Source organism: Protopterus annectens, chromosome 14.part0 (assembly GCF_019279795.1).
Source record: "Protopterus annectens isolate FY-2018-M chromosome 14.part0, PAN1.0, whole genome shotgun sequence".
In the NCBI taxonomy this organism is placed as follows: domain Eukaryota; kingdom Metazoa; phylum Chordata; order Ceratodontiformes; family Protopteridae; genus Protopterus; species Protopterus annectens.
Window position 1 is genome coordinate 263,532,665 of NC_056748.1, and position 23,696 is coordinate 263,556,360.

Here is a 23,696-nt window from a genome sequence, read left to right on the forward strand (position 1 = left end):
AATATAAACTTTCTTTTCTCACTCTACATTACTGTTCCTAGTATTTAACTGTAAGGCCATACCAAAATTTGCATTCATTGATCCTACTTCTAACTTTAATATCGGCTGGTAGATTCCTTTAATTCTTTTTGACACAATTTCGTCCTTAATAGTGTTGACCAAATTAATAGGATAGCCTCTTTTAATGAACATTCCCATCATATTTTCCAACTCTTTCTTAAATGCTTCAAATTCATTAACCATCCTGGCTGCCCTGTCCATCTGTCCCTTTACAATAGCTTTTTTCTGATGGTCAGGGTGCCAACTAGAATAATTTAAATATGCATTAGAGAAGGTGGTTTTTCTATAAATGCCTGAAGAAAGTAAACCATTATCATGATCAAACTGCAAATAAACATCCAAGCAGTTTATTTCCTTGTCACTATAATTGTAAGTGAACTTCAAAAATTCTTCTGTATTATTAATAAATTCAATAAATGTCAATAAAGTCTCAGGACCACCGTCCCAGACTATAAAAATATCGTCCAGGAATCGGGTATATTGTTGAATGTGTTTGCCAAATTCACTTTCAAATACATATTTCTGTTCCCAATATGACATAACGTAATTGGCGTAGCTGGGGGCACACGCAGCCCCCCATTGCCACCCCCGTCACTTGTTTGTAATAACTGCCTTCAAAAAATAAAAAAATGTTAGTTGATACAATTTCCATAAGATAAATGAGCACATTAATCTGATCCTGTTGATATATTCCCATTTTAATAATTGGCATTCTAATCACTCCAATCCAATATTATTAGGAATAACAGAGTACAAATTGTTTACATCTATAGTAAGAAAGTGTAGGAATGATTACATTTAATATTGTTTAATTTGTGCAAAAAATGCCATGAGTCCTTTGTAATATAATCAAATTTTTCCAAACCCCTTTGATCCAAATATTTGCTAATAAAAAAAGTTTTACTCCTTTTAGCATCTACTATAGGTCTAAAAGCCACATTCTTTAAACCTTTATGAATTTTGGGAATACCAAATATATTACTAATAGTTGGAAAATCATTTTTCAAATAACTAAAATCAATTTTGTTGATCTGTCCTTGAAATAACAAATCATCTATCATTAAATCAATTTTAGTAAAGGCTATATAAACTTCATTTAAAGTCACCTCCTCATAAGTATCCACAGCTAACATCTGAAACATATAATTTGAATAATCGTTCCTATCCATAATCACCATACCATTGCCCTTATCAGGCTTCATAAAACGAATAGTTCTGTCTTTAATAAGTAAGGACAATAAATTGTTCTCATCCTTGGTTAAATTGCCATAATCATCCTTTCCTTTCCTACCTTTATTACCAGCTTTAGAGTTATCTCTGAAATGTTCCCTTATTTGCAACTCACAGGCTTTTTCAAATAAGGCCATGGTGCTGTTAGCCGGGGGGATTTAAATTTACTCGGCTTTTTTAACTCAATGATGTTATAGCTATTTCCCTCTAAAAACCACATCCTAATATTCATTTTCCGGGTCAGTAATTTTAGATCCATTAAAACATCCACTAAATCTCCTTTAGTTCTGGGTACAAAGGTAAATCCTTTAGATAACAATTCCGCATGTCTAACATCAAATTGTTTACAAGAATAATTATAAAGTTTAAAATCACCGTGTTTGTTAGTTATAATGGTAGGTTCATTAGAGCTAGATACATCTAAGCCCTCATTTAACATTTCTACCAGATCTGATAAGTTTAGAACTTCGTTCATATCAAATTCCGTTCTATAATCAGCATTGCTATCTAAGGCTATATCACTACGAGACTTATTCAATTGATAATCGCGTGTGTCCACACATATAGAATCAAGATATACACTTATATTGTTGAAAGTCCCACTACTGTTATTCAGTTTATTACTTCCACAACAAACATCCTTTTTCAAAGTTGTTACTTCATTCTGGCAAACAAAATTCATAGATTCAAAGTCAGATGTAGTACTTACTATTGGTGATGGAAGCCCACCACAATGATTATTATTAGTAGCACCATCAATAGCTACTAATGCTGACGAGCAAAAACTATCAGGCTTATAAAAATCCGATGCATGACAAAAACTTGTCTGTTTAATGTGTTTGTCAGGCTTTATTAACTCCAGTCCGTCGAGTACATGCCTTGATATTTTGACTGGGTGCCCCACCTCTATGGTCGAGCTCCCTGCTCCACAAACCTTTCGTTGTTGTCCCTTCTCTGATGTTGAGCACCTTGCCCTCAATTGCGTAATCTTTCAGAGCGTCTCGGCCCTTAGTCTAAAGGGGTTTCCTCTTGCTGATAATGTGACTCATTCACTAGTGACATCACTTCCTGAACATTTTGATGGTTTAGATTAGCTCGCGTTCTATGGTTGCCATGGTGACCTTTTGATAAGGGATACACTTTGCAATTACGATATTCTTCAGTGTCTCTCTTGATTTTATTAGTCTTTCTCATAAACAAACTTTGAACACTATTATTAACATTAGTTAGGATGTTTTTGTAGTTGGTTAAATAACTGTCAAAGTTCAGGTCACTCAATATTATGCCATTTTCTAGTTCTAGTTCAGCCAAAAGTCACGCTATCACTACATCATTATATTTAATCATAATTCTCATGAGATCCATCCCAGTATTATCAAAAAGTTGATGGATCTCTTGAATCATTTTGTCATTGCCAGCAATGCCATTAGGGTATCTCCACAGGCGTAAACCCCATGGAACCAACCCTAATTCAATATTCCTCATTAACTAGCTGTTCTCTAATTGCAACTTTTTCATTTGAAACAACTTTTTATCAAAATTTTTTAATCTTTCGGTTAATGTTAAGTCCAATCTCTGAATCGGAGCCACATTGGTAGATTCCTGTTGAAAATTAAAAACATTGTTTTTCCATTGTGTTTTATCCAAATTTTTGCTAGTGTTAGAACTCTTAGTAACTGTCTGGTTAACACCCCGTCCATCGGCATTCGTCTCTTCCAAATTAACCACAGGGTGGTTACCGAGTAGGGTAGGCTGAGTTAGAGGTACACCCAGACTACCAAACATGGAATGGGAAGCTACTGCCATCACCTGTTGCTTCTCCACTAAAGTTTTAATCTGCTCGGTATGCTCTGAGAGTTGCAGATTAATTTTGTTTAACAGATCCAAAATGTCCGAGTTAGACTCCATACCTCTGTGTAGATAACGAAAGAAAAACTTCGAACGAACAACCACAGACCAAAAACTTCAAAAAACAAAAGTAGTAGTCACTCGTGCACAAGAACCATCAGCAAATAAAAGTAATCCAGATGCCAAAACCGCTAAGACCACGTTTAATCTGGAAATTGACAGGACACACGATACAAAAACAGTTGTTTACCTAGGTTTCGTCTTACCACAGAAGACTTCTTCAGAACAACTCCACAATAGTACAATCCTACTTATATATACCCATTTAATTGATAATTAACACCATGTGCAACACTTGAAGGCATTACAAATTCAAGACTTTGAAATAGATAGAAATATCTAAAAATTTAAAAAACTAAAAAAAATACTAGCTTTTAATCTTAAATATAAAATGCTCTAACATGTTAGATAAAACGAATATATATACTGTTGCGATATAGTGCAACCGTGAAAAATTAAAATTGAGATTAGATGCCACTAGATATCCTGGCATAAACGATAATATTACTATTGCCCCCTTATTAAAGCTTAGACATATTAAGGGTTAAAAAATCTATGATTAGTAGTAGTGACCTTTTATAGATATTTAGATCTCTGTGTTTATTTTTATGTTTATTAATATTCAATATTTTTATTCATCAATTTAGATTACATTTTTAATATATATTTATATGAATGATATTTTTTATTTTGTATACAAAATGAACACACTAAGTATATTTACTATATTTTATGCAGTCTATGTAGGTGATTAGTATTCAGTGTTTACAGATATTTTTTTCTAGATTTTCTATTTTATTAGCAATTTTAAATTTTTCATGGTTGCACTATATCACAACAGTATACGTATTTGTTTTATCTAACAGGTTAGAGAGTTTTATAGTTAAGATTAAAAGCTAGTATTTTTTTTTAGTTTTTAGATATTTCTATTTCAAAGGCTTGAATTCGTAATGCCTTCAAGTGTTGCACATGGTGTTAATTATCAATTAAATGGGTGTATATAAGTAGGATTGTACTATTGTGGAGTTGTTCTGAAGAAGTCTTCTGTGGTAAGACGAAACCTAGGTAAACAACTGTTTTTGTATCGTGTGTCCTGTCAATTTCCAGATTAAATGTGGTCTTAGCGGTTTTGGCATCTGGATTACTTTTATGTGCTGATGGTCCTTGTGCACGAGTGACTGCTACCTTTGTTTTTTGAAGTTTGCGCACAGCTGCTAACAGAGCAGCAACAGTTAGTACTGCCTTGTACTAGAGCAACCGTCCAGACAGTAAAATCTCCCTGTAAAGCTACCATTAGGTCTAAAACCTGTTAAACAGTGTGGAAGTGCATGTGATTGAGCATACGGCAACTAACTTGCTCACGGAAAAGCACTAATATATCCTAGCATTTGCCCTTAACCTGATAACTATCCTAGAAAACCCTCTTAAAACCCAGTCCTTAATCCTAAATAGCCCACCCTATTTCAAATCCCTACATGTATATGCAATTTCAAAATGTCTCTGTGGCCAGTTTAGTAGATTTGGGCACCCTAAGGTAATATAACAATTGTCTCACTCTCAGACAACCAGTTAGTCATTAAAGAAAATAACACAGTATGCAACAGATGTAAAAAAGAAGTTATGTACTCAAGTTCCATCTGTGTTGTCAATTTTCACTCTTCCTCAACCTAAAGGTTTGGATCCAACTCGGCCGTTACAATAGCTCGTGGTAACCACAAAACTCTCAAATGTCTTCCTTACCCATAATGCACCCTTCCTAAGTACCTCAGATCTTATTTGCTAATAGAAGTAAACGAAAATATCAGAAAGCTCCAGAGAAACTATATCTGGAGCTCAGTACAAGGTAAGTGCCTACCCAAGAATACTCAATCTAGGAGTTCAAGGTAGGGGGCTGGTGGGTGGGGAGTTAAGGAAGAATGAAAATGGACAACACAGATGGAACATTATGGTGAGCACATAACTTCTTTATCTGATGTTGTCAGTTTTTATGTTATCCTCAACTTATGGGACAGAGTCCCCAGCTACCTTAGATCCTGGGTGGACACAAGGAAGGATGTTTATCAGCACCATTAAACTTAATGATGCTCTATCCCTGGAGACCAGATCCAATTTGTAATGTGTAACAAAGGTATGAGGGGTAGCCCAAGTTACTGATGCACAAATGTCATCCACAGAGGCTCTAAACTGGAAAACAGATGAAGTTGCCATTACTCCAGCAGAATGAGCTCTTAAAGATTTTTGCAAGGCCATGTCCAAATTATCATAAATGAAAGAATTGGATGGGTTGAATCTGCCCTCTGCTCCCACCAAAGTACAGAATAAAACTCTCTTAATGTAAAGCAAACTGGTTTTGAGCTCAAGTGCAGTAACAAATGCTTTACAGCAAAAAGCAGAACTCCTGTAGTATCAGGAATCCTTTGAAACAAGTTCACAAACCCGAAAAATGTTTCTAAATACAGAAAAATATGTGCAAATATAGGAAAGCTTGTATAAACACAGAAAAACTTTTCAAAAATTAAAACATTTTTAGCAAACTCAAGGGAACCAAGGTAAACTCAGAACAGCTTTTGCAGTATCAGAAGAGGTTAGGAAATATTAGGATTCTGTTAAAAATGACCTATGGGCAGTACAGTAAAAACGAGATGGCATGTCTTTAACAAGTGTATGCTGAAAAACAAAGTAGAAAACTGTTAAATAGCACTAAGACAGAGCAAGTGCAAAAACACAGGGAAGGTCTGAATAAATCAGTTGCAGTGGACTTGTTTTGTCAGTCTTCCGTGAGGTTGCATCTATGCGAGCAGCAAAAGAAACTGGATGAGCTCAGGGTTTATCAAGCACCACAGCAGAGATGTCTGGAATCAAGAGGACATCGGAAACTTCCAAATGCTTTGATTTCTTTGAGCTTCTTAAGCAGTTGCTGAGGAACGTCTAGCTGGTAAGATTCATAAGCCATCCTATACAATGCAAACTCTTTTAGTCTCTGAAACTTCTACATAAATGTTAGCAGAGGCTAACAGACTCCTTATAGTTTTATGAACAAAAGATTTATATATAGAACACTCTCAAAACTTGTGGTTAGGATCTAGACAAAAATAAACATTTTGAATATTTGTCTTTATAAAGTAGCTGTTTTCCATAGTCACATTTATCCCTCTTAGCTGACATGAAATAACTTTTTAGTCAAAAGTTAAGGGAGGCAGTAAGGGGTCTCCCAAAGGGGATGCTATCTGCCCACTTGAGGGAAAAAAAAACTAGTACAGGCCATACAGCTGACAGACTGAAGGAATAAACAGTCTTTTCAGGCTGGTGGCAAGAATGTTTGAGAGGAACGTCACAACTGTATGTCCCTTATGTACCACCAATCTGTCTTGCGCCTGGGTCATGGGGAGATGTACCATGCAGCAGGCAGGCATCCAAGCTTTGGAATACTGACCAGAGGTATGTTTACTTGGCAAATTACTCCCATATGTGAGCAACAGTGGAACAGTAATCATATGAAAGACATGCTTTTAGACTTCTGTGGACTGCAAAAAAATCAAACCAGACAATGCTTTAAAAAATAAAACCAGGCTGGTCATCTGAAGGCCTGGTAGTAAAACCAGAAAAAAAACCCCTACTTTAGCCACATAATGCAAAGACAGGATTCACTAGATAAAGACAGTGATGCTGGGAATGATCAAAGGCAAAAGAATAAATTAGCAGCAAAGGCTATGGTGGAAAGACAACATTATTAAAGTAAAAGGAGGAGGGTCATAAACTTACTCAACCATTATGAGGACCAGTTTTATCTTCAAGAGGTCTCATACCAGACCTTCAGTAAATGGCTAAAAAGAAACTCTTCCTGGAAAGAAGCAGTTAGCTACAGCATTTACAAAATCAAAAATCACAGTGAGCTACAAGAAAGCCTACTCCAGAAGTCAAAGTCAGAGTCTTGACCACAGCCTTCTTTGAGCCCAGGCTTTTGTGGAGAGCCTTTCCAAAGCCTGGAAGATGAGGAAGAAATGCAATCTGGACAGATAAACCAGTCAGGGATTTTGAACCTAATGTGACAGAAGAGTAAACTCTTGACAAGCTAGTCCAAAACTCTACACTCCTTGTCTGCTGATGTGATGGGAAAAAGCTGTCCAACATTGGCCTTTCCCACCATCCTCAACTTACTGCAGGTTGATTCAAGAGATCTCTCATTGGAATAAAGCAGACTGGCAGCTACACTTTGTGATCTGCCACCCCTTATGGACTCCTAGGCACACATCAAACAGGAATACAAGTATGAGCTCAAACCCTCATGTGTCAAGGACCCGCTCATCACCTGTTGTGATGGAAGTACCATAAAGAAGGCTTGACTGAAGTTTACCTTCTGGTTTTCAGTCCTTCTGATAGATGTCTGGTAGACACCAAAGACAACAAGTGAATCCCTCCCAATAATAATGCTCATGTGAAGAACCGTCAACTATGGCCATCCTCCTGGCAGCAAGTAGACAAGGAGTTTCTCCCTATGTTATCTGTGGGCGACCACGTTGAACCTCTTGTAGACAGCAGTGTTTCACACCTTATTCTTCTCCAAGCAGGCAAAGAATGGCAGTATTGGTTTAGGCAGTGAACATGGGCACTTTTCATCAACATGCTCCAGGATTCAGATCAAAACTGTTAAAGTAGCAGAAAAGACCCAACAAGAGCAGGGCCTAAGGCATGCTGTGTGTGTGTGTGTGTGTGTGTGTGTGTGTGTGTCTCTCTCTGTGTGTGTGTGTGTGTGTGTGTGTGTGTGTGTACACCAGAAAGTGAGAGGGAACTTACTCAAGAAAATTGTAAAAATCAAATGGAGAACAAGCTAAGCCCAATTGCTAACATACTAAGTAGGGTACCTGATGATAGACTTTGCCTTTACAGAGAAAATGGTTTGACCCACTGTGCTCCAATGATAATCTTTAAAAATTTCCAACCTTATACAGCAGAACCATGCTAAGTTCCCACAGGCAAAGACATCTGGGTTATGTCAAAAGTGCCAGCAATACTCTTCTCAACAATCAGTTCTGAATGACAACACAAAGAATCTTGCATGTCAACATTTAGCCAACTTCTTTCGTAGGTTATTAAGAGGCTAAGGACCCCCTAGAACCTTTATAAGTTTAGGTGTAAACCCAACCCAATTCTCCCCCCGAGTTCTTTAGGTATCTATTAGAAGGTGGAGCATGTTAAGAAGGTGGTAACTAAGGGACTTGTGTGGGGGTGTTAACTGGAGAAAAATTATACTTGCTAATAGTCTCTGTGAATCAGGAATATGGGAGCCAGACTGGGGGGTGAATTTGCGATTTCCAATCCAATGGTCAAGGTTTCATTTGAATAGGGTCAGGGATAAATGCTTCTCATGGAAGGGGAGCCTATTCCATAACACAGGGCTGCTTTGGAGTTACATATCCGCCCCTCCAGCATGTTCTACTTATGTCAAAAGTGAAGTTCAAATCCTTGGATCTAGTGTTTCTAGTGTTGCTTGTTTTGCAGAAGTGCAAAAAATCCATCAGGGCTGGATCTGAGGATGCCTTATAAGCCAGGCATAGATTGCCTCTCAGAAGCCTATTGTATACTGAGTACAGAGACAGGGTCTTCAGGCGATCTGTGTGGGACATTGTATTCATGCCCTGTATTCTCCCAGTGAGGAACCTTTGTGGTCGGTCCAACTCTTACAAGCGTCTGGTTAGGTACATGCCAAAGGGGGCACTGTATGCAATTATGGGTATGATAAGGGATTGAGTAGAGTGGTACTATAACTTCCCTGGACCCGGATGTCATACCCTTACCTATCAGTTGGGTTACAAAGAGAAAATTCCTTACTATTTTTGCTATATTTTGGTTGAAGGTGAGATTACGGTCCACATATGTTCCCAGATCCCTGACTACTGGATCGATTCTTAGGGATGTTTTGTCAACAGAGTAATTAACTTGGGTGGACAGTTTCCCAAAGGGAATTACAATGCATTTCTTGGTGTTGAGTTTTAAACTGTGGCTTTGGCTCCAGTCATTTGTCTGTGATATACCCTTTTGAAAGATGTTAGTGTCATAGTCTTTCAGTATAAGGTAAGTATACTTGTAAAACAGTGCTGCTAAACATTAAATTACACTTGTTTCAGGCAAAGGAACGACAGACCACCAGCAATCTGAAGTCAACAGTCATTTATTATGAAAGAGAGACAGCCATCTCCTTTGACTAATTTGTCAAACTCACTTGGCAACTTTACTGTTTTATGTATGTGCAGCACAAACATGAGTTTTAATTGGGAGACTTCTGTTTGTATTTTCACTGGTACTCTTCCCACAACGGTGAACTTTCCAACTTACGCAATTTAACATTATGACTAATTACAAAATGTCAAGTTGTTTATGTAAAACATGGACACAGATGTGGGAAAGAAACAGAGTGATGCATTTATGTAAGAATAAGCAAGGCAAGGTAATGACTACTAAGACAGCCTTAATAAAAGCAATAATTATTCTGAAATGTTGCCTGCAATGTTGCAAAGTATTTCTCAGGTCAAGGTAATACATCTGCTAATGTAATAAATTCTGAACTAAAGGCATAAGATCATCCACGCATTACAATAAGAGCACAGACAGATGCATTTAACTCATTACTACACACAAACTGAGCAAACTACACAAACATCTCCAATATCCATAAAGTTATAACAAGCAGCTGATTAGTGCAAGTTTTGGGTTTCTTATTTAGACTTAATTCAACCTATACTGCACAACTTCTTTACATATGTGAACATTGTGCAGAAATGTGCTGAGGACTATACTAAAACCAAGTTACTGCATGGAATAGTGTGAAACCGAATCTAAAATTGGAAAATGTTCAAGTTGTTTCAGCCAAATGAAGATGTACAGCAGCAGCAGCAAAGCACTAGCAAACAAAGACAGAATTTCAAATAAAGCTGTACAAACCCAAAAAGAGTCTTACCTCATGAACTCTGAGAACAAAACCTCAAAATGTTTGCCGAAGTTGTCTTCTGGGGGCACCAAATCTAAAACTGGGCATAATCTGAGATGATCTGAGTGGTTAACTGGTTTATACCAGATAAACTGTCATAAGAATTGCCACCACCACCACCAGCAAAATACAGCACAGTTTTTCATAGGTTGGTACTAGGCTATCGGCCCTAAGGCCTATGCAAGCCTAGCCATAACAATTCCCTGGAAATTTTTTCCCACAATATTTACTTCTCTGGGCCCCTGTCTAGCAGGGAGACTGACATGATCCCCGGAATTTCCTATCTCCCATCCAATCATCAAGGTTCCTTCTGAAGAGGGCCAATGAGGTATAGGTTCATAGAATAAATAAACAGACTCTGCAAAGCTCGAACCCAGGACCCTGAACACCATAGACAAAGTGATTTACCACTAAGCCATCCCAGATTGTTGTTGTTGTTGTCTTTCGGCTTTTCCCAGTTAGGGATCGCCACAGCGGAACTCCGGTCCGTTAATGATTGGCAGTAGATTTTCACGAACGCCGAGGTGCCAGCTCGATGTTCAACCTTCAATGAAGGCACGCCCATTTACGCATGTCTTTCGAACGCCCACCCAACTGCAGGGAGGACATGCAGACTCCACACAGAAGGCACTCTCTGCACTCCAGCCAAGAATCGAATGGGAGAACCTCTTGCTGTGAGGCAACAACGCTACCGCTGCACCACCGCAGAAGTCCACCAAAATACAGCACAGTGTTATACATAAAATGGTGCTAGAATACCTTGGACTGTAATGTACAAAGTATTCAAGCTCCGGTGCTACTGGAAGTGATAGACACCTTTCCAGCATGAACTTTACAGATCACAAGGATGCTATACAACATCAGACATGCTGCAACCAAATCACAGGGATGTAACTAGAGAATAATCAAGTTGCACAATTTACTTTGTCCTTAATCTGTACTGTTACAGTTTACAGTAACACACAACATATTTCAATGGTGGCAAGTAATTGTCTTAATCTGTGCCATAACAGCCTCTCATAACATTCACAGATTATACCAAAAACAAGAATAAAAGCAGCCAAGGGTATTCTGAAGTTATACAAAACCAGACTATATGATCTTGAGGCAGCTGGTTTTCAAGTAATGTCTTGATCTGTGTAAGTTGTGCCCTTAGAGGGAAGAATAAATGCACTGCCAGAAGAAGTCAATGACTTGCTGTGGAGAAGGTGAGCTGTAGAAAAGAGAGGAGCGACAGGTTCTAACAACAGTGTCAGCAAAGGCAGCACTCTGAGAAGGTCATGAAGCTGAGCAAAGCAGGCAAAAACCGTCAGGACGCTCTAAATATACTCACAAATGCTTCATCAATTTCCTACCTTTTTATTAACAATGTATTTACTATTACAGTTTCATTAAAAATAATCTTTACTTTCTACAGTCTTGTCATTTACAGCATTAGCATACCATTTAAATAGTCACAGTAAGCTAGTTAAATAAAACTTCCATCAATTGTCTACAGCATGGTTTAACAGTTTTTGTATATTACAAGCTTTTATGATGCATCTTAAAGATTTGTTATTAATTTAGTATATATAACAATCAGCCTTTGAAATCCTTTTTATGCAGGTACACTACAAGTTTTCCTTAGAAAATTATACATATAAGCATTTGTACCAACAGACAACTTTTTTCACTATTTATTTATATTTATTTATTTATTTACATTTAACAGGGCAGTGTCCGACTAGTAGCCCGTTTTCAGCGGAGACCCGGGGAGAAAAGCTCCAGACAAATTACATTACAGCAAATACAAGCAAAAAACAATTATTAAGAATACAAGCAAAAACCAATTATTAAGAATGCAGTAGTTAATAAAGCACAGTACAACAGTACAGTAGTCAGTATGTCACAGAGCAGTAGTACAATAATCAAGGATGCTATACAAAACTGAGTACTAGGAGCATAACAACACAAATTTAGTTGTGCCCACAAGATTATCTGATATTCTAATCAGAACTTTACTAGCAAAAGGTGAAGACACCTGTAGTAGTTTGAGGTGAAGGAGAGTACAGAGTTGAAAAGACAATAGGAAGTTGTTATCCTCGTGAAATACAGGGGCAGAGCCAGTTGCCGGTGAGATATCCTTTTAGGCTTTTTTTAAATGAAGACATGTTAGTGTTTTTTTGGATGTGCTGAGGTAGAGCATTCCAGACTTTGGCTATTTTACTGGCATAGAGGGAGTCACCATGATAGTTGTGCAACTGGGTAACTTTTAGCAGTATTTTTGTCAGAGGATCTAAGGGACTTGCAGTTGATGTAGGGTTGGACCAGGATAGAGAGGGCAGGGTGGTTACTGGGGTTGAATAAGACTTTGTGGGCAAGAGTAAGTTGGTTTAGAGTTAACAGGTTGGGAAGTTCCAGCCAGTGGAGGTGCTAGAGAGAAGAGCAATGATGCATTTTGTGGGGCGTGGCTGGCTGCAAACCTGGCTACTTTGTTGTAGCAGGATTCTAGGTAATTTATGTCCGTCTTGTGTAGGTTGGTGAAAATATACGAACAATAGAGGAGGGTGGATAATAAGTGGGTTCTAGCAGTTGCTACTCTGGTTTGGTGAGTGAGGTAAGGTTTGGTGCTCTAGAGGCTACCTAATTTGGCATGGACTTTTTTGATGGGGAGTTTCGTCCGATTAGTTGGGTCAATTTTTGTTCCACTGGAGGAGAAGATAGAGAGGGGTAGAGGGCTATGCTTGGATGAATTGTTTGTGAAAATTATTAACTTAGAGAACACAGATTTGAATCTCTAGTGCAGATGTATAATGTTCATAGGTTCCTAGTGCTAATCTATGAACCTATGAATAATATTATACAACTGCACTAGAGATTCAGATTACATAATATGCATCATATCTAGCATGCCTATCTGAATGAGTTTTGAAGAAGCACTGTACAAATCAAATACTATGGGATTAGAGGGTACACTCCTTTCACCAGCCAAAATTGCTGCCCATTGTCTGATCACCAGGTCACAACCTTCAGGCACTGTCATGCCATATGACAACAATCTCTATGGCAGTTAGTAAAAGAACTGTGTTGCACTTAGAACAAAAGATTAAACATATGAGCTGTTAAGCTGCATTCTGCAAACTGTTTGATTCCCTCAGCCTACTGTGCGACTCTGAAAATGTCAATTAGGTAATTCTGCCAGGCAACTGGGAAATTGGATTATGCTCCTCAATGGTTCCCTGGACTACATGCCTAGTAACTACCTATGAATCTAGAATTCCTCTTTCGGTCTGGCAATGCTAACAATGTGATGCAGAATTCATGGTTAATTTAGGTAGTAAATAGGAGGAAGCTGCTTATACTGATGCTGGAAATTAGTCCATTCTCCACCTTTGAGATTTTCAGCCATATTTTACAACTTTTAAAAACACGCAAAGCTGCAAGTTTAATCCGGTTTTATCCAAACTTAGCTTCTTTTTCCAGGATGGTAAACAATGTGCCCCTTCTTGAGTTTCCACTGTTATTAGAAATATTTTTGATACAAATGCCACAGACTAAAGCCACTGTAAAACTAAAAAAGCTAAGGTTGGGAGGGTGGCATAATGGTTAAGGTGTTTGCCTTACAAACACAAGGTACAAGGTTTGACTCTCACAGGGGATAATTGGCTAGGCTTAAAATGGCTCACAAGGGCAGTTAGCCTAGTACTAATCTATGAACCTATGAACTACTATGAAAATTTGTTCATAGGTTGATACTAGGCTATCTGCCCTAGGGCATTTATAAGCCTAGCCAGAGTGTGTTTGGCTTTCGCCACCCTTTTAGATTAGTTGACTGTGCCTCTGTATAGTAGGTCACAGAAGATAGCCCTTTTGAGGTTAGGTTACTGTGCCTCTGTCTAGTAGGGACACAGAAGAGATCCCAGGGGTAAACCTACGATCTTCCATCCACTCGTCAAGATTTCTCTTGAAGAGGGTCATTGAGGGACTCTGCCTAACATGGATTGGGATTTTGTTCCAGAATGAGGGGAGCCTCTGGGATATGAATCTGTCCCTCCAGCATGTCCTATTATTTCTGTGCTGAGGTTTAAGTCCCTGGAGCATGTAGCTCTAAGGGATTTGGATTTCCTGAGGTGGAGCATGTCCATTAATTCTGGGTTGGACATGGCTTTATACGTCAGGCACAGATCGCCTCTGAGTAGGCGGTAAGCAACTGAGTAGAGCTGGAGTTTCTTCAGCCTAACTGCGTAGGGCATCTGTTTGAGTCCCTTGATCCTCTTGGTGAGGTACTTTTGGGGTCTTTCCAGTTGCTGCAGGTGTCGGGTAAGGTACATCCCAAATGGGGCATTGTATTCAATTATGGGCCTGATGAGTAGAGGGGCACAATGACCTCTCAATCTAGATGTGAACCCTTTCGTGATAAGGTGGGCTATATAGAAGGTCTTTCTAAGCACTTTGGCAATGTGATTGTCAAAGGAGAGATTGCTATCTACTTGGGTCCCCAAATCCCTAATTACTTCTTCTGTACTTAATGGATTACCACCTATGTGGTAATTTGTGGGCACTTTGTTTTTCCCAAAGGGGATGACTATGCACTTTTTGGCATTTAGCTTTAGGCCATGGCTCTGGCACCAGTTATCCGTCTCTGTGAGACCCTTTTAGAGGATGCTTGTGTCAGTCGGAGAGTCGATTATGGCACCCAGTTTGCAGTCATCTGCGAACTTGGTCAGCCATAGTCCTCCCATGTTAGCCTGTACCTCAGAGAAATATATACCGAACAAGAGAGGTCCCAGGACTGAGCCTTGTGGGACGCCACTTGTAACTAGTTTAGAGTCGGACATGGCACCTGCAAGTCTGACCATGTGGGTTCTATCCCTGAGCCAGTTTGCAACCCATCTTGTGACATAGGGGTTGATATTTAAGCTAGTGAGCTTATTTATGATGCCTGAGTGGGGTATTGTGTCGAAGGCTTTTGCGAGGTCCAGGTAGGCTGTGTGGACTACCTTCCCTTCATCTATGGCCTTGGTGACTGTTTGACCAGGTTCAAGAGGCAAGATCTGCCCTTACCAAAGCCGAATTGGGTAGGATCCAGTGTTTGGAGGTTCCCGATGTCTTTGTTTATGAGTTTCATGACGATATGCTCCATAGCTTTGCAGACCAGGCTAGTCAGGCTTATAGGGCGATAGTTTCCGGGGTCTGTTGTGGCATCACCTTTGTGGAGTGGGACCACTGTTGCTGTACACCATTCCTTGGGTACATATCCTGTAGTACGGCTGAGATTGAACAGTGACTTTATGTGAGGGTTCAGTTCTTCTTGGAGTTTGTGTAAGACGCAGCCCTGGACACCGTCCGGTCCCATTGATGCTGTGTTTTTTGCTTTGGAGAGGGAAGCTCTCACCTGTGCATCTGTGATGTCAGGGAGGCTACACTCTGTTGGGATAGACATTTGCTCTTTTGGGGGGAAGGGGGGAGAAGTTTGCACTGAACCTGTCTGCCAGGATCTTGGCAATGTCTGTGGGTTCAGTGTATTTTTTGTCATTTTGAACTAACTCAGAGCATATCTGGGAGTTGCCACCCAGATTCCTGACATAACTAAAGAAGGCCTTGTGATTATCTTTAGCATCTTGTGCAATTTTTCTTTCGAAGCTGGCCTTAGATGATTTTATGACGGATTGTAGTTTCTTGCTAGTACTGATCAGAGATGCCTTCCCTTTTTGGGATTTTGCTCTATCATGTAGTAGCTTCCTCTTTCTGTTCTATAGCTTATTTATGGCTGGGGTCCACCAGACAGGTCTCCTGCCTTTGGAGGAATGAGTCTTGGTTTTATTTGGGATAGCACGATCCATGCATTCCTGTAGGTGTCCATAGAAAGCGTTTGTAAAGGATTCTGCGGTTTGGGCCGTATTTTCCACTGGCCCGGGGGCTTTGAAGGATTCCACCTCGGTTTTGAGAAGTGTGAAGTTTGCTTTTGAGAAATTCTTCACCGTGGTTTCCTTGGCTGGGGGTGGGGGCGGCATATGGATGTCCAGTGAGATTAATTTATGATCATATCTTACCAATGAGGGGTATACCTCTGGTATGGAACATAGAGTCCCCATGTTGGTGATGATCAGGTCCAATATGTTTTCCCCTCTTGCGGGAGTGGTGACCAGTTGTTCCATAGCATTTGAGTTTATAAATTCTAGGAACCGTTGGGCGAGGGTGTTGGGGCTTGAGTAGTGCTCCCAGTCTATGTTTGGGTAGTTCCAGCCCTCTCTCTCTCCAGCACTGAAGAAACAATTCCTAGTTGCTTTATCTCTTTCCAAACTGCAACATCCTGTTTGTGGGAAAACGTCTCCGAGTTTAAGGTACTTCAAAAGTCTTTGCTCAAGACCAAACATCACTGTCTTATCATATCAGTAATATAAAGTCAGTTCTAACTATTCTCCAACACATGCCTTCCCCTAAAACATACAGTGAGATTTAGCTGTCCCTCAATCTTGTATTGTAACCAACTGTGCAAATACTGAGCTTTACAACCTCTAGACATGACAATTCATTCTTTATTACAAAAATCATAGGGCTACCAAGTTTGATCAGGAGCTGTCATTACATAATTTTCTTATCGGTTATGCAGAGGCAACATCTGCAGTTCTAACTGGAAGTCTATGTCTAGAATGTGCCACTGGATGAGTTAACCCTAAATCAAGTAGCCAAACATTAAATCTAAATATCTGTAAAAGAAAAAAATATATAACAAAGCACAGTTGTTCAAGTAAACTTGCCATAACAGTAGATGTTCAAATAAATCACTGTTACAGTAGCCTAACCTCTGTGAGTGGTCCAGCCAGCTACTAAAGCTTCAGGGCACCTTCCACTTGCCCCCATGTAAGTTGGAGCTACAGACTGAACTGGTACAAATGCAGAAATACAGGCTTCATAAATTTGTTTTTTTTTTTACCCTGTAACAAAGGGATGTCATAGCCCTACCAACGGGATATTTTCTAGGACAAAAGGGAAAGATAGGAATCGCTGCCCTGTCATAAACAACAAGGGGAAAGGAGAAAGGGTGTTTGCACTACATTAGTGATCTATTTTAACATCTACTGTTATGGTAAGTTTACTTACATAAATGTACTATGTTCAACAAAGGATCCCTTCTGCAGAAGCCTAAGCTATACAGGATACAGGACGAACATTAAATTTAGATAGAAAGGGAGGAAGAACAAGGGTCAGAGTCCATGAGTCCCTGAAGTACAGTTCTAGCAAACCCTGCCTATCCTTATAGAACAGTTAAAATTGTGTAGTACGCGGTAAAAGTATGTACAGAAGACCAAATTGCTACCTTGAGAATGTTTCTAGAGTTCACCCCTTTCCAAAAACCAGCAGAAATAGCCATAGCACTGGTAGAGTGGGCTCGGATTTTGCCTGCAGTAAACAAGCCACAAAAGGAATAGTTATACTTAATGGCACAGGACAACTATTTTGAAATAGTCTGCTTTGATATTGATTGTCACTTTTCCTTACATTAAAAGAAATACACAACTGATCAAACTTACTGAAGCCCTTTGCCCTGTCAGTGTGGTATCCGAGTTATCTGTGCACATAAAGTGTGTGCAGACTTTTCTCTCCCTTATTTTTTTGGTTCTGGAAAGAATACAGAGCAATGAATAGTTAGGATTCAAAGTGAGTTCTGAAACCACTTTTGGCATAAAAGACTGACTGGTTCTCATGGATATCCTACTTTATGAAAGATAAGGTACAGGTAAAGCCACCATAAGAGCCTGCAGCTCAGCTACCCTTCTAGCTGAGGTCAGGCCAGTAAGTATCATTGTTTTTCAAGTTAAGCCCGCTGGGATGTAGGCAGACAAACTCAATCTGAGGTACTGTAAGGATGGAAGGGAATTAAAGGTAGAAGAGAGAAGCCTGAGTCTTGGATCCAAACATCTAGAAGATCCAATAAATGCATTAGTTGAGAAGACATGGATCTAGCACCGGTTCATAGATTCACAGGAGATTACTAGACTTACAGCTCAACAGCCTTTACACGCCCAGCCAATATAACCTGATTTTACCCAGCATATGGCCCCTAAGGGCAAGACGATAGCATGGGCTTTTACCTGTGTCCTGAGTATTTCACAGATTGCCCCTGTCCATAATGGACACACATGCTACCCCAGGTGTAAATTTGCAACTCCCCATCCATCAAACCAAACTGCACTTGAAAAGGGCCACAGAAGGGCTTTGTTTAAAGTGAATAGAAAAGCCTGTTGTAAAGAAAGGGCAATATCTGAGATGCATATCTCTCTCTCCAGCATGTTTTGTTTGAGTCACTGCCTAAGTTTAGATTCCTAAAACAGGTGACCCTCATACTGTTTGTCTTGCAGATATGTAGCAGCTCCATAAGGGCTAGATTCATGAGTGCCTTGCAGGTCAGGCATGGTCACCCCTTAATAGTCGGTAAGATACAAGGTAAAGGGATATGGCTTTTGGTCTAGCTGCACAGGATGGGTTAACACCATGTATTTTCTTTGTGAGGAACCTCTGATGTCGCTCCAGCTGTTGCAAATGCCTAGTCAAGTACATGACAAATGATGCACTGTACTCAATGATCGATCTAATGAGGGCTGAGTACAGTGCAACTATAATTTCCCCAGATCTGGATACCATACCTTTACTTTTAAGTTTTACCACATAGAAGGCCTTCCTCAACACTTTGGACACATGATGGTCAAAGGTCAGACTATCTACCTGTATACCTAGATCCCTCACCTCTGAGTCTACTCTTAGGAGTGTGCTGTTAATGTTGTAGTTTGCAGGGCTATTTGACTTCCCAAAGGGTATGATAATGCATTTCTTCACAATTAGTTTCAGGCCTTGGCTCTAACAACAATTGTGTCTGATTTAGACCCTCCTGAATTATATCTACATCATTGGAGGGATTCAGTGATTGCCTCCAGCTTGCAGTCGTTGGCAAACTTTGTCAACTAGAGGCCATCTATGTTGGCCTTGGCGTCTAAGAAGTATATTCTGAACAGGAGTGGTCCCAGCACTGAAACCTGTGGCACACCAATAGTATAGAGCCTCGTGCTCGATCTGAATTCACCCACTTTAACCACATCTCCTGCCCATGAGACAATCTGCTATCCATCTGCTGACACAGGGATTTATGCCCAGTTTTGTAAGTTTTCTTATAAAACCTAAGTAGGGAATTGTGTCAAATGTACTGGCCAGATCAAGGTAGGTGGGTATGTACTTTTTTGCCCTCATCCATGGCCTTAGTGACTTTCTCAAAGAAGTCCACCAGATTTAGTAGGCATGACCTGCCCTTGCCAAAGCCAAACTGGGTTGAGTCTAGTGTTTGGAGGTTTCCAATGTCATTATTTATCAGATCCATGATTATTCTGTCCACAGCCTTAGAAATAAGACTATTCAAACTTATGGGTCAGTAATTTCCTGGGTCAGTTGATGGACCTCCTTTATGCAGAGGGATGACTTGCTGTTCTGCACTCTATTGAAACAAAGCTGGTCCAGAGGCTGTGGTTAAATAGAGATCCTAATGGAATTGATAAGTCCTGATTTAAGGCATTTAAGAGTCAACCTGGTATATTATCAGGCCACACTGAAGCAGTGTTTTCAGTTTTAGAGAGCGCAGTGGCTACCCATTTCTTAGTGACAAATGGCAGAGGAGGGGTGAAGAGCATTTCTTGGCAGCGAACTGGGGGTGATGGAGAGGTGAAATTTTAGTTCAGTTTATCAGCCAGACGATTTGCAACATCTTCTGGCTGAGTATAGGTGATGCCATCTATAGCTAATTCCACAGACTACTACTGGGTGCTGCTCTTAAAACTGCAGACATAACTGAAAAATGCCTTATGGTTATTACTTGCTTTGGAGGCTATTTGTACCACAAAGTCTGCTTTCAGAGACTTGACTAGTTCCCTGATTCACTTGTTTATACTAATGCGGGACTTCTTGCTCTGTTGTGTACATTCCCTCTTACTTCTTGACAATAATTTCTTCCTTTTTTTCTACAGCCTTTTAATACCAGGGAGTCCAACAGGGTAACTTGTGTTTGTAGTTTGATCTGGGTTTATTTCGGTCTGGTTCTTCCATTTCTATGCAGTTGTTTATATGGTCATAGAGGGCTTTTATGTACGCCTCTGCATAGTCTTCTGGATTTGGTGGAGGTTGGAATCTAGGTATGTCGTCACTTAGGAGGTAGTTAGCCTAAAAACAATTCTTAAGGTGGGGGGGGTCTAGTTTTTTCTTTATTTCCAGGGAGACTGCTTTGTAATCTGATCTTACCAGTGAGGACATCATACTCTTTATGCATACTGCTGTACCAATCCTATGTCTGTAAGTGGTACTCAAACATCTTTGTTAAGCCAGTTTAGAAGACTGTTAGACTGTACAAATTTAACTGAGCTACAAAATGTGGTATATTTCTGTAAATTTAACTAGACTGTAAAATGCGTTATATTTATTTTATGTTATGATTACTCCTGTTCTACATGACATTGCAATGATTGTATATGTATACCTTTGGAGCTTTTCTCCAAGGGCCTCCGGTGAAAATGGACATGTATCCAGTAGGACTATTCCCGGTCAACAAATATAAAATAAATAAATATTTTGGGGGGTGTTGGGGATGCAGCAGTCTTCCACATTTGTGAGTACCAGATCTAGGATATTTGTTCCACTAGTGGGATTGCACACCAGCTGCTCCAGGACATTTTAATTTACAAGGTCAAGAAATCCTTGGGCCTGCATGCTAGTGGTTGTGTATGCCACCCAGTTAATGAATGGGGTAGTTAAAAATCACCCATGAATATGACATTGGGCTGGATGGTGAGCAATTCAAATAACTTCAGGTATGATATATGCATTTCCTGGTTCATGGTGGGGGACCTGTAGAATATGGTAATGGATTTTTTTTCCCATGGTTAGTTAGACATGGAGTAGCTCAAGCATATCATTGTTTGACCAGCCTTGAGGTGTGCTTATTCTTTATGCAGATAGATACACCTCTGCATTTTGCTCTTTCTTATTCAGTGGGTGACTGGAAGGTATGAAAGGTGTTCTAGCCACGCACTGCCAGACTGCTTTCCGTGGGTTTGAACCATGTTTCAGTAACTGCACAGACATCACATTCTCCATGGTGAGGAGAGATTATAGGTAGTTAAGTTCTTGTTGAGACTCCTAGTGCTAAGCTGTAATGCCTCTAGTTTGACTTGAGTAGCTTCTGTTATGTTGTAAGGTCCGTGTATTTGGCAATGCCTAAAAAGGCACTACAGGGTTTGAATAATGTTTTGGCCAATATCCAAAACCCTAGAGGTGACAGGCGAAGGCTATCTATGGCAAAGCAGCATGTCCTGTCGACCATGTCCTCCCAGGCTGAGAAATATTGGACCCTTCTGGAATGACATCAATAGCAAAGCCAATTGTTAGTCAATTATTTTCTGTCGGTATTATGGCATCATCCTTGGAGACAGTAAAATGCTGCTCAGTGTTAGGCTCATACCTGCCTGTGATGATAGATATTGTGTAAATTAAAATGTTTTTCCCCAATATACTGTGTGTACAGTGAAAGGAAATGTGCAATTCCAAACAGCAGCTTTCAAAATAATATGGCTTGCTTTGCAAGAACAGTTATTTCTTGTACATGTTCAGCTTAGATATTAATAACATATAGCTGTGGGCTTTACTGTAAAGGTATCCCTGTTATAGAAAAAAAGAAAGTTGACTTTCTTGGTTTTCTGATGCAGAAATAAATAAATAAAATGCAGACAGGTCAAGTGACGCAAACATGACATGGGGAGACTTTTGTGAAGTCTTCAGATACAGCGAGGACCAAAAAAGGGCATGAAATAACCACGGACTTTTTCATGACACAGACAGAAACCAGAAGAACAAGTCACAAGGACATTAAAAATAACATTGGTTGAAAAGAGTATATAAACTGGACAGTATGTTTTCACTTAATAGTGACGTTTATACTGAGAGTGCATCGGCATCTTCATCTGTCTAGCTGTGTTATAATAGAATTGAAATAGCTCTGACAGAATTAACTGTCTGGCAAGAATTTGTTCTAATACAAATAAAGAATAACAGATACAGTAGTACGGAGTTTGCCTGGTCACTTGTGGACATTTTCTTCAGTGGTGAGCCTTGGCCAGTGGCTGTGACCTTATATGTTACCAGCAGTTAATATTACAGAGGGATCCCCTACAGACTGACAGTTCCAGCGCTTTAACACAGAAACAGTTCCAGTTCTTCGTTGGTGGACACAGAGCACCACTGTGGAAGCTGTCCTGCGTCGGACCACCTACAATTCGTCTGTGGAGAAACACCGTCCTTTTCCAGATTGATGTCAGCCTGATCACCTGCTTGTCTTCTGCATAAATTATGGTACTTTCTTCACAGTTATAACATGGATGCAAGTGCAGACAGTTAACTTTACAGTGCCCACATATTGTAAATATAAATTTATATGGTTTAAACTTTCTGTGTTACACATAAAATGTAAATCTGGAATGTTTAATGTTCACACATTAAATAACAGTTGTGTTTGTAAATGTATAAATGCCTATAATGCATACATAAAATGTACACCAATTCATAAAGACTATTTTTTAGGTGGAAATAACTTTCCAAACTTATTTCTATCTTGTCACAGGAGTCTAGTATGTAAGCCATACCATAAGATATATCCTATTCTGATAAACAATCTGTTTGATTCTAGCGTTGTTAGTTCTTCACATATACAACAGTTAAATGTACCTTCTGCAATCACCTAAATCTCATACAGTACAAGTGTATGCAATTATTGTTAGTAATGTAATAGACTACATAAAAATGTTATTTATAGTAAACCTTGCAATTGCACAAAAACAAGAAAGTTCTAACATAGTACAGTGTGCTATTAATATTAACCTTTTAAAGAAAAGGTTTTCACAGCTTTTCAAAATTTTCCTACAGACAGTAATAAGGGACAATAATGCCATTTAGAGGAACAGACTCAGCATAGCATACAGGCTTTACATAATGACATTTCTGGTTTAACGTAACAATCAGACAGAGCCCAGCAACATTTACTAAAACAAACTACAGAGGTTAGTCTGACAAGACAGTTAGAAGAAGCCCAGCAAGGTTTACATTGGGCGGGGTTCAGCAGAAATGACAGTTATTTCTCTTGCTGATATAGCTCAATAGTCTTGTTTATTACAGACTCTGCCTCAGTGGCAAGACAAAAAAAATTATTTTATTTCAATATGTTGGCATTTAAACAATGGTTGACATACACTGTGTGGCCTTTTTTAAATAATGCTTTATTTATTTATTTTTTTTTGCATTTACACATGCCAGTTTGTGTCAGAAGGAGATTCATCAACAGTGTTAGCAAACCCCTAAAACATGCTCCAGTACGAGAGTTATAAACATTCACTCCCAAAATGATTTACAGGGAAAGTTTAGTATTGTCAAAATCAAAGCACATAAAAAATATACAGCAAAGGCTACAGTAAATGCTTTGGCAAATGGCAAAGCAAAGCAAGCA

At 39.4% G+C, this 23,696-nt stretch overlaps 1 protein-coding gene across 1 annotated transcript in view; it reads right to left on the reverse strand.

Moving 5' to 3' along the window:
* CACUL1 (CDK2 associated cullin domain 1) overlaps positions 1 to 23,696 on the reverse strand; it is a 921,069-nt gene that overhangs the window by 79,573 nt on the left and 817,800 nt on the right. The window lies entirely within an intron of this gene.